Genomic DNA, 13071 nt, shown 5'->3' on the forward strand with positions numbered 1-13071 from the left:
ACTTTCACTGCCAGTATTTGATCGGTAACGCAAGAATAAATGGTGGCGTATGGTTCCTGATAACAAGACTTCGCGTCGGTGTCCTGGTTTAAATACCAAACCTCTCCGCAGTGAATCAGAAGTGAGGGAATGTGACAGTATTAATGAGATCCGTCCGGCCGCCTTGGTGCTATTCGCGAGGAGTAGGCTATGTGAAGGTACAGGATTTCACCTTCTCCCTTCTTTCATCATCATCATCATAATCATCATCACCGTACAATACATACATTACAAAAAAACTACACTACACACACACATTACGCAAATGTAGTATGACAAAAAAACGTAATAGAGCATGTTGCAAATAAATAAATAAATAAAAATATGTTTCAAAAAGATTCATGTCATTTCGCAAGCCTATATCTCCTACGTCAATGGTTCCCACCCTATCTAAGAACGTTACCCCTAAGTGTAATCAGATATTGGTCCTAAATTAATACCATATACCATATTCAGGTTTTCTGTATTTCACTACAGTTGCGCACTAAGCTACAAATCAGTCAGTCACAAAAACCTGCATTTCAAAAAGTATTGAAGCAAAATACGTGTTTGCCAGTGTTTTTTAATTGTTGTTGAAGTAAGTCAAACACCGGATCATTATGTCACGAGCCAAAGCTGACGTTCGGTGTCTTCATGGTCAAACCACACGTCCACGTGGGGTTTAGGGCAATGGTTACTAAACGCTGACGGGATGACACTTTCTTGATGGATTGACTGTCAGTGCTGTACTGTGACACAACATTTTCCTGTCAGTAAAAATATTCATACCAAAAGAATTACCCAGCAGCCTGGTTACCGTCAATGAAGAAGCCAGAAAAATGAGCTCAACTTTAGAAAGGATGGTACAGAACGAAACTGTACAGTTAAACAGGAAAGGAAAGCACAGGTCACATCCGACTACAGGAAGGGTAGCAGATGTGGTCCACAAAAATGGCGGCGAATATCGTTGACATCCATTTGATGTAGAATCTTAGAAACTATGTACTGTCAAACATAATTGTGTGTCCATCCATATCAAACAGCGTGGAATCGGAAAATATAGATCATAAATCCAACTTGCAATTTTATCATGTAATATCCTGAAAGCCATTGATCAAAGTAGTCAGGTAGATACGGTATATCTCATTTTTCGAAAAGCATCTGAGTCAGTGCCACACACACACTTATTATCGAAAGCACTATCGTATGTGGTATCATGTGAAATTTTAGTTTCTTTTGAGGTATTATTGATAATGATGACGCAACATGATATCTTGTATGGATGGAGAAATAGCTTAATGTGTCCCTTAGGGCAAAAATTGGAAATTTGTGGTTAGTTCTATGGAAACAAACTGCTGAGGTCGTCAGTTGCCCAAGGGAAGACTCGAACCTCCGACGGGCGGGGAGAGAGGGGGGGGGGGGGGGGATGGGCACCCTCGCGAACGGCTACCCCGCGCGGCTCCCTAGGGACACTTGCCACTTGCTGTCCATGGTGTGTATGCATGACTCTGCAGGCAATATTAGTAGTGGTCTCAGATTTTTCGATACTGAAGTCCTGTCTCAAGAAAGCTGGGCATATATTCAGTCCGGTCATGATAAGATTTCAATGGAGTATAGAGATTGACAATTTGATTCAGATGTTCTGTAGATGTAGACATATATCCGTCTGCTTGAGGGTATTTTATGTTTCTTCATTTAACCCGTACGAGAAAAGGACCTTCCTGGTTAACCTATTCAAAATCCATTCATATTAAAAACTTTGATGTCCATATATAAGAAAGAATTTATATTCCACATCTGCTCCTAACCCACTGGAACGACTTCAAATAAATATGGTACACATATCGCTTAAGGTCTGATGATAATCGCTCTTGGGTAAGAACCACCAATCTACCAAAGGTGCGGAGATACGGTGTGGATGGAAACGAAGCGTAGTCCAGGACAAGTGAATATCCTTAACTTAGTCATCGAGTATTTGAGAATGAAGGAATTTTCCACATATCTTCAAAAGTTTAAGAAACTTATTCTTCCTGACAAGATACACAGAATGGAAAAAATTTAGTTGTTTTCTTCATTTTCGCTGTTCATGCAGTAAAAGTGCGCAATGAGGGACGTTCTAATTTATTTCTCCTTTAATACTAAATGTATAAGAGTAAAATTCTGCAGACATTATTGACATGTAGCACTCAATCTACATTACTGTGTGGCACATGACGCTATAACACTTAGATGCGCGAAAATGAAACTGCAGGGCGAAATTCGGTAGAGATACAGGTGAAATACGTATACAATTACATGCGAAATACGTTACATATATGAGGAATGTATTTGACATGTGCGTACATGGCAAAGCCAAGTATGAAATGTTCATTCTAAAACAATGGAACGATTTCAACAAAATTTGGTACATATTTTATTTTGGAACTGGAAAGGAATACTTGGAGGAGGAGTAGGAACCACCACCATTCTATTGGGGTGATAACGTTGAAGGAGGCGGGAAGAGATGGGCATAGATATTGACGGGGGTGAGATGGAGAGTGAGGAATAAGAGGTGGACGGAGAAGAGAGGGGAAATGGGCAGATATAGGCAGCAGAATAAGGATAGAGAAAGGGAAGAGGAGTAGATGGACTCAGAGAGGGGAGGAGATGGGCAGAAAGACGAGGGAGGAAGATACGAATAAAGGGAGAAGGAGCAATTCGACGGTGGCCGTAGAAGCAGATTGGCAGAGAGAGGGGGAGGAGAAGATGGACAGGAAGGAGAGTAGTATGAGATGAACAGAAAGGATAGCAGAGAAAATGAACATGGGGTGGAGGGTGAAGGAGGTGTACAGAGAGAGTGTGGAGGAGATGGACAGAGAGGAGGGGGGGGGGGGGGGAGGAGGAGATGGACTAATAGAAGATTGGAATAAATACATACCTGGGCAATGCTGGATACTCAGATAGTAAATTTACAAAATTTGCACAAACCAAGTTTCCAATCTGTTCAAAGAAGGGCAGCGTGTTCCGTTAGAGGTTTTCTTAAGAGGCACAAAACCATCGCGAAGGTGTTGGAGGTGATGGTCATCCAATAGCAGCAGCTGCAAGATTGCGGGGAGGAGGGAGGGAAGGAGGATTTCTGCATCACGGTGTGGTTTACTGTTAAAGCTCTAAGGGCGCACGTTCCTAGAAAAGTTATATATATATATATATATATATATATATATATATATATATATATATATATATATATTCATATGTACGTTTCGCGAAAAGACCACGAAGATAAAATTGGAGAAATTCGAGCCCTCACGTAGACATTCCGGCAATCGTTCTTCCCGCGAACTATTCGCGACTGTAACAGGAAAGAGGAAAATGACTGTGTTCCACAAAGCACCGTCAGTTGCATGACGTAAGATAGCTTGGGCAGTATAGTTGTAGATGTAAAAGAGGTCCACACATGCCATTTATTTCCTTTTTCTTCATTGAAACCTTTTTGTCCAAGAAGTGCAAATGCTGTAATTTCAAAGCTGCGCCAAACCACGAGTCTAAGCCATTAAGAAGCAGTATTGTTAACGGTGAACGTTTACCAGGAAATGTCGACGGAAAGGAAGGCCGTATATGATTTGTCGAATTCCGCCGATCGCGCGGTATTCAAACGACGTATTCGTCGCAGCGCTGCACGGGAAGTTGGTCAGTCACTCGCGGCAGGCAGGAACGGAGCGATTCGCGGCCCGCGGCGCACAATACTTCATCGACAGCCGTTACTCGCGGGGCCGCAAATGAAAACCGACACAAATTCCTCCTAACACGGGCCGGCTGGCCCAGCTCCCTGCGGTGGCGGTATTCGGAACCCGAAATTCACGCGGCTGGCTGCCTGGTGCGCTAACGGCCAGCATTGCACATGTAGCGGTGATTGTTTGCTGGCACGACGCCATGTTCACCAAGAGTATTACAACCGCTGGTCTGAATGAAACGTGACGTTTGCCTCCTTATATATATATATATATATATATATATATATATATATATATATATATATATATATATATATTTCACAAAATGTCCGACAGATGGCGCTGGACAGCAAATCGTCAGTAAATGCGCATGTCAAACGTGTATAAAAGGAGTTGTAGTGAGAGAGATAATCAGATGCCGTTGCAAATCACCGCCATCAGGAATGGTCCAACCGCCTGGCCACTCTTCGGGTTGATGATGGTACTGCTTGGAAAGCCACGCAGTTCTTCCTCCGCCGACGACAGAGGATACCGCCGCTACAAGTCGGTCAAAACATCGCCAGCAGCCCAGAGGACAAAGCCAACGCCATCGCTGATGTTTTTGAACGAAATTTCCAGCCCATCATGGACCCCATGGATCCGGATCACATTCGACTGGTTGCACAACGTCTTCCGGTATTCCTCAATGCACCTGTGGGCGACGATCACATCGAAGAGGTGGATGCTGATGAAGTCTCCGTAGAACTTCGGCGACTCAACAAGCGCAAGGCGGGAGGCCCTGACCAGCTCACAAATGAAATGCTGCGACAGATGCCACCAGCAGCCATAGAACACCTGGCTCGACTTTTCAACAACATTCTCCGCACTGGACACTATCCTCAAGCATGGAAACATGCGGAGGTAGTGCCCATCCAGAAGCCTGGGAAGGACCCTCGTTTACCAAGTAGCTACAGGCCTATCAGCTTACTACCAGCAGTCAGCAAGGTCTTTGAAAGACTTTATCTCCGACGCTTACAACGTCACATTCAGGAAGAACGTCTACTGCCGGACGAACAATGTGGTTTTCGCCCTGGTCATGCAACAACGCACCAACTGCTTCGACTAGTCGAAGAGGCCCTTGATGCCATCGAACGACGGGAGTTTTTCGGGGCCATCTTCCTGGATGTCTCACGGGCGTTCGATTCTGTATGGCATGAGGGGCTCCTTTTCAAGCTTCTGGACCTCGGTGTGCCCCTGCCGCATGTCCGCCTTCTACAATCTTACCTCGCCAACAGAAGCTTCCATGTCCGCACGGAGGACTTGTCGACGCGCCGTCTGGTCAGGGCTGGAGTTCCCCAAGGCTCCGTCCTCGGCCCCATACTCTACATCCTGTATACTGCAGACATGCCGCGGATGGACAGGGTCCATCTTGCCCTCTACGCAGATGATACAGCGATGTACGCAAGGAGCATGAATGCAGCTCTACTCCAACGACGCATGCAAGCAGCAGCTGACACACTTAGTCAGTGGGCCAGGAGGTGGCGCCTCAGCTTCAATGGGGCTAAGACGCAAGCCCTCCTCATCACGAAGAAACATATTCCAGCTGCTCTACCGCAGATCACCATTAGGGGAACCGCCGTACCTTGGGGCACTACAGCAAAGTACCTGGGTGTAACGCTGGATAGAGGGCTCACTTGGAGACATCACATCGATGATATAGTCAAAAAGGTCAGGGGTAGAATGACACAGCTCTACCCCTTCCTCAATCCATCAACTGCACTCCCACCTGACCTGGGTGTTGCGATGTATCTGACTCTAATCCGTCCACTCATCGACTACGCCGCTGTGGTTTGGGGCAATGCCGCAGCGAGCCATGTCGGAAGACTACAACGACTCCAAAACCGGATCCTACGGCTGGCGTTGCACCTCCCTCGGGACTTCCCGTCGGACGACCTTCACCGAGTCTCGAACATTCCAACTGTTAGAGAGAGGTTTCGCCAGGCTGCACGACTTTTCTACGAGAAGACCATGCAGTCAACAAATCCGCTCCTCCGAGCACTAGGCCACCGTGTGCAACGTCTCAACGCCACCAGATGGCCACATCTGCTTCGCGACCAATAAGTTGCAAGCACGCCAGGAACGCCGTCCCAGCAGACTGAAAGGACATAAACACAACGAAAGGACAACCCACACACACCGCCAGCTTGGAGGAATAGCCAACCAGCTTAGACTCCACCGAACAACAGAGACCAATCTGTCTCTGTCAGGCTGAAGCAAGCAAGATAATCAGATGCGCCAGCAGTTTCAGCATGTTGACGTTACCTCAAAAGGTGCTTTTAGTGAAGCTGTATTATCAGAATGGGAAATGTGCTAGTTCAGCGTTACGATCCTATCGCCGTAGGAAGGGGATTCGAAGGGGTAAGGGTCCGTTGACAAATTCAGCTGTGACTAGAATGATTCCGAAGTCCGAAGCCACGCGTTGGTCAGACGATAGACCCCGTAGTGGCCGCCGAGCACAAGGCGTAATGCTGCTGAGACATCTCAGGAAGAAATGGAGACTGTAGCGAGTTACCTGGCGATTTAATGAAGCGGTGGGCATTTGCGTTGTGGGCGTTTCAAAAGATGGCGGAAGATAACGATTGATTGAGTAACGTGTTGTGGACCGACGAAGCTCATTTCACGCTCCGGGGGTCTGTCAGCGCCCATAACTGCAGAATTTTGGCTACCGAATATCCTAGAACTGTCGTGGAAACTCGACTGCACGACGATAAAGCCGCGGTATGGGTTGGATTTACCACATCTACCGCTATCGGGCCCTTTTTCTTGGAGGAAATGCGTGATTCTGGTTTTGTAACTGAAACCGTGACGGGTGAGAGGTACGCCGATATGTTACAGAATCGCATCATCCCCAGCCTGGCTGATAAACACGTACGATGTTTATGCAGGATGGCGCTCCACCCCATATTGCTTGCCGCGTGAAAGACCTCTTGCGCGTCGTTTCGTGATGATCATGCTTGGCCTCTCAAGTCCCCAGATCTCAGTCCGTGCGATTATTGGCTTTGGGGTTACCTGAAGTCGCAAGTGTATCGTGATCGACCGACACCTCTAGGGCCGCTGAAAGACTACATCCGACGCCAATGCGTCACCATAACACCGGACATGCTTTACAGTGCTGTTGACAACATTATTCCTCGACTACAGCTATTGTTGAGGAATGATGGAGGACATATTGAGCATTTTCTGTAAAGAACATCATCTTTGCTTTGTCTTACTTTGTTACGCTAATTATTGCTATTCTGATCAGATGAAGCGCCATTTGTCGGACATTTTTTGAACTTTTTTATTTTTTGGGTTCCAATAAAAACACATGTCATTCCAAGCATGTGTGTCAATTTGTATCTCTCTATCTACATAATTCGTGTTTATACAGTTTTCAAGTTCATAGTGATTTTTGATCACCCGGTATATGTATAAGGAGCCATACGTCACATTTAAATCAAACCAGCGGTTGTAATATACACTCCTGGAAATGGAAAAAAGAACACATTGACACCGGTGTGTCAGACCCACCATACTTGCTCCGGACACTGCGAGACGGCTGTACAAGCAATGATCACAAGCACGGCACAGCGGACACACCAGGAACCGCGGGGTTGGCCGTCGAATGGCGCTAGATGCGCAGCATTTGTGCACCGCCGCCGTCAGTGTCAGCCAGTTTGCCGTGGCATACGGAGCTCCATCGCAGTCTTTAACACTGGTAGCATGCCGCGACAGCGTGGTCGTGAACCGTATGTGCAGTTGACGGACTTTGAGCGAGGGCGTATAGTGGGCATGCGGGAGGCCGGGTGGAACTACCGCCGAATTGCTCAACACGTGGGGCGTGAGGTATCCACAGTGCATCGATGTTGTCGCCAGTGGTCGGCGGAAGGTGCACGTGCCCGTCGACCTGGGACCGGACCGCAGCGACGCACAGATGCACGCCAAGACCGTAGGATCCTACGCAGTGCCGTAGGGGACCGCACCGCCACTTCCCAGCAAATTAGGGACACTCTTGCTCCTGGGGTATCGGGGAGGACCATTCGCAACCGTCTCCATGAAGCTGGGCTACGGTCCCGCACACCGTTAGGCCGTCTTCCGCTCACGCCCCAACATCGTGCAGCCCGCCTCCAGTGGTAAATGGAGGCGTGAATGGAGGGACGAATGGAGACGTGTCGTTTTCAGCGATGAGAGCCGCTTCTGCCTTGGTGCCAATGATGGTCGTATGCGTGTTTGGCGCCATGCAGGTGAGCGCCACATTCAGGACTGCATACGACCGAGGCACACAGGGCCAACACCCGGCATCATGGTGTGAGGAGCGATCTCCTACACTGTCCGTACACCTCTGGTGATCGTCGAGGTTACACTGAATAGTGCACGGTACATCCAAACCGTCATTGAACCCATCGTTCTACCATTCCTAGACCGGCAAGGGAACTTGCTGTTCCAACAGGACAATGCACGTCCGCATGTATCCCGTGCCACCCAACGTGCTCTAGAAGGTGTAAGTCAACTACCCTGGCCAGCAAGATCTCCGGATCTGTCCCCCATTGAGCATGTTTGGGACTGGATGAAGCGTCGTCTCACGCGGTCTGCACGTCCAGCACGAACACTGGTCCAACTGAGGCGCCAGGTGGAAATGGCATGGCAAGCCGTTCCACAGGACTACATCCAGCATCTCTACGATCGTTTCCATGGGAGAATAGCAGCCTGCATTGCTGCGAAAGGTGGATATACACTGTACTAGTGCTGACATTGTGCATGCTCTGTTGCCTGTGTCTATGTGCCTGTGGTTCTGTCAGTGTGATCATGTGATGTATCTGACCCCAGGAATGTGTCAATAAAGTTTCCCCTTCCTGGGACAATGAATTCACGGCGTCCTTATTTCAATTTCCAGGAGTGTATATATGTCTGTGTCTGTGTGTCAGTGCGTGCACGTTTGTTTTGGAATTCATTGGAGATAAAGTGTTTGACCTCTAGTCTTTTATTTTTAGAGTTCCTCAACACAAATCACGAAGGTTTTACAATGCTGTCTGCGTTTCAACCAGCCAGAGGACGTCACAACATAGTTCATAGGTAGAAATAGGATACAAACAATCATTGTATAACCTATAAAATCTGTGAGGTCGCTATATACATAATGATAGAAAGGAACAAAACATTACCTCAAGAGAGTGGTAGCTCATGCTAAACTATACCAGTGTTTTACAATGTGTTGGCTTACAGCCTTTTGACTTAATAGGGTAGGGTAGAAATCGTAATTAAATTGAATGCACTAATTTTAGGCATATAAAATGAATTGTTTTAGTATGATATTCACTCCACTCCATCGTTGGCTGGTAGCTACAGCAACCGGTTTTCATGGTTATATTGTTAAATGAAGCAGTCACCGGTGAAATCGCGCATCTGATTTACGCCTGACTCTACGCTGCTCTGCTTGTTGCTATAACAGTTAAAAGGCTTCCAAAGTTTCTTTTTCAACGACCAGATTTTCATCCCAACACTTTTATGTGTATGTGGTTGAGATAGAACTTCATTTTCCACTTTTACATAATGAGATGATGCCTAACCGCGACGAAACTTATTAGTTGAAAAGAGAAATAACTTTGCGACCATGACTATTTTATTTTTCATGCAATGTTTAAATACAGGATGAACAAAAATTCGCACACTTGGACTTCTCAACGCGGTTGTTCACTTACTAGCAATTTGAAAATGTCTGTCACAAAGTTTCGTCCTGCGCCTATTTCCTGCAGCAAATGGACGTTACGGATCGGCAGTCTGGAGAAATTTTAACCATATGTACGGTAACAAATTCTGGCAGCAGATGGCAGTGATTCTGTGCAGTTGGTGCGGTGGATAGCGTATGGGTTATCTTGGAGAAGGTAAGGGTTCGATTGTCAGTCGAGGCGTATTAGTTTTTATTTGACAATTTCATTCTGCTACGAGTATATAATATTGTATTGAACACCGTCTCTTAAGCCTCATGTTACCGACGTTTACAGAGCACATGTTTGGAAATTATTTGCAATCAATGTTGCTAGCCTTACTGCTGACGTAACGCCATAACGAATGAAATGGATCTGAACGTGACAAGAATAGTAGTTGGTAAATCGATGGGCCCATTAGGGGGAAGGTACACAGAAAACAGGTTCGGAATCCAGTGGATGCAGTGTTGTGAAACAATTCGCGCCCATGAACTGCATTTTTTTTTTCAGCTAACCAATGAAAACGATTGTACTTCCATTCCTGTGTTCGTAGTATGTAAGTCTAATTTTTTGTAGAAGACCCATGGTAATAGCAGTATGACTATCAAGACACGAGATACCGTGCCACTCAGACTACATTTCGCAAATAAAATGAAATACACCTCGACCGAGACTCGAAGCCTCGACCTCCTGCACGCTAACCCAAAATGCTGTCCACTGCACCAACTGCAGAGAACTATTTGTGTATGCCGACAGAGATATTTACCGTAGGTGTGATTACAGTGTTGCCAGATTGCGAATCTGTAACGCCCATTTACAGCCGAAAAAGTTCGAGGGACTAAATTTTGTGAGAGACAATTTTGTATTGCTATAATGTGAGAATCAAACTGCGAAGTCCGAGAGCGTGAATTTTCCTTCACCCTGTATATTTAAATTTTAAAATTAATTATTTAACATTTCCAGAGAAAAAAACAGACCACCGAAGTGGGACTCGAACCCCCCCCCCCCCCCCCCCCCATGTAGACGGACTGCCAGTCCGTCCACTTAACCAGTTATATTCATTTATTATTTTTGAAAACTTCAATTACTAACCATACTCTTATTTTCATGCGACTGGTAATTAAACATAAGGAGATTATGACTCACAATTTATTATTTAAGTTTTCAATTTGTATAAATGAAATTCGAATAAATGTAAAAAATTAATTTAGTGACCGCGAGAATCAAATTACAATCTTAAAAGGTACTGACTTTTTCTGTTGTCTCGTTGTTAATTAAAATTATTGTGCTTTGGCAAGGAACTGGTGATTACTTGCGTGGCATATCGTATCAGATATAACGGAGTTTTTCTGACGAAGTTTATGATCTTGAGCGATTTAGAGTCAGAGCTCTCAACAATACTAGTGATGAAAATGGAATGATAGTACGGAATTATCGGTCGCCAGGTGCAAGTTTTTCTGTTTTTATCTTTTTAAAAATTGCATTTTCTACGTATTTTTGTAAAAAATATAACTTGATATACATAAATTACACAATTCTGGGACTCAAAAGAAAACAATTTTTTTTCCAACACAATAAAAGAAGGCTTCAGAACAAAGTAGAAAACAGAGCTTTCCAATACCTTGACGACTAAGGACAAGGAGAAACATCGAGAAATTTTCACTCTGCAGCGGAGTGTGCACTGATATGAAACCCTTGGAAGGTAGGAGAAGAGGTACTGGTAGAAGTAAATCTGTGAAGACTGGGCATGACCCGTGCTTGGGTAGCCCAGTTGGTAGAGCACTTGCCAGCGAAAGGCAAAGGTCCTATGTTCGAGTCTCGGTACGGCACACAGTTTTAATCTGTCAGGAAGTTTCAAGAAGAAACATATTTTTAAATGAAGCATGATAACGTTGACGCCTTTGCCATTTCACCATATAATGTTACTTAAAAACCGTCTTGATTGCAAATATTTTTATTCATATGACCGGTTTCGGTTCATTCAGAACCATCTTCAGATCTGATATCTCAGTTCCAGGAGTAACCCGTCCAAATCCAGCAGTTTTCACATGCTACGTCACATAGCATGTGAAAACTGCTGGATTTGGACGGGTTACTCCTGTAACTGAAATATCAGATCTGAAGATGGTTCTGAATGAACCGAAACCGGTCATATGAATAAAAATATTTGCAATCAAGACGGTTTGTAAGTAACATTATAAAATTCACTGATTGCTGTTGCCCCATAAGACATTATGTCTGTTTTTGCAAAATTTCATCATATATTTATGAGAAACACTGTGGGTCAGGATAGTTTGGACACGTGACTTCATAGTGGACGTAGTGTCCGATAATGTGTAACACCACAACTCTGTGGATGATCATACACTTCTTTTTTGTTTTGCGAAGTCTGTTTTATTAGTCGTGCTGAATATTATTCCTGTAGATATGTCGTCAAGTTACAAATGCTATTTGTTATTTAAGAAAGAGAATGCGCATGGAATGTTAACTTTTTGTAAGTAGACACGCTGGCCTTGTCAAGGAAAAGCTATTGTCAAATAGCGTAATAAACTGCAAATGCATTTTTGTTGGGCATGCGAGCGCGCCAAAAAAGTAGCAGTCGCGGGTCGCGAGGAGACGATTGTTGTCATTGTTTGTGTGTATTCACCTGTGTGGCGATGCAAAAGTGCGGAGGCAAAAAGTCTTTTCCGAAGTGCCTAGCCGGCGGCTGTGACCGAGCGGTTCTAGGTGCTTCAGTCCGGAATCACGCCGCTGCTACGGTCGAAGGTTCGAATCTTGCCTCGTGCATCGATGTGTGTGATGTCCGTAGGTTTGTTAGGTTTAAATAGTTCTAAGTCTAGGGTACTACCGGCTTGGGTGGACGAGCGGTTCTAGGCGCTACAGTCTGGAACCGCACGACCTGTGTTGTCGCAGGTTCGAATTCTGCCTCGGGTATGGATGTGTGTAATGTCCTTAGGTTAGTAAGGTTTAAGTAGTTCTAAGTTCTAGGGGACTTAAGACCTCAGATGTTAAGTCCCATAGTGCTTAGAGCCATTTGAACCATTTAAACCGAAGTGCCGAGCAGTGAAAACTGAAATGGTTGGTATGGCGTGTGTTTAATGTGGGCAAGCTTTGGCTTTCATTGGGCACAGCACAAATGCAGCAAGAGTAATTCACATAACGTCAAGAGTGGGCCAGCCTTCTATTGGGGTGGGGGTGATAATGCAGAGAAAGATGGGGATGGAGGAAATGGGCTAAAATAAGGAGAGGAGGAGACGAACAGGAACAGGAAGGTGGAGGATGATCAGAGATAGGAGGAGGAAGAAATAAAGGATTAGGAGGAAATGAGCAGGGACTGGGGAAAGGAGGAGATGGAAAACAAGAGAGGACGCGGTGGACAGAGGAAGGAGAAGATGGAAAGGGAATAGAGCGTTGGACAGAAAGAGGGGAAAGGAGAAGGAGAAGGTGGAGCTGATGTACAAAGAGAAGGTGTATTGAGATGGACAGACAAGGGTAAATCAGGAGATGAACAAAGAAAGGAAGATTGAAGACATGAACTGACATAGAAAAGACCCGGGGAACGCTGGGTATTCAGGTACTTCCCCATATACGCAGAAAACAACAAATCGCGAAACTCT

This window comes from Schistocerca gregaria, chromosome 6, assembly GCF_023897955.1.
Source record: "Schistocerca gregaria isolate iqSchGreg1 chromosome 6, iqSchGreg1.2, whole genome shotgun sequence".
Classification (NCBI taxonomy): Eukaryota; Metazoa; Arthropoda; class Insecta; order Orthoptera; family Acrididae; genus Schistocerca; species Schistocerca gregaria.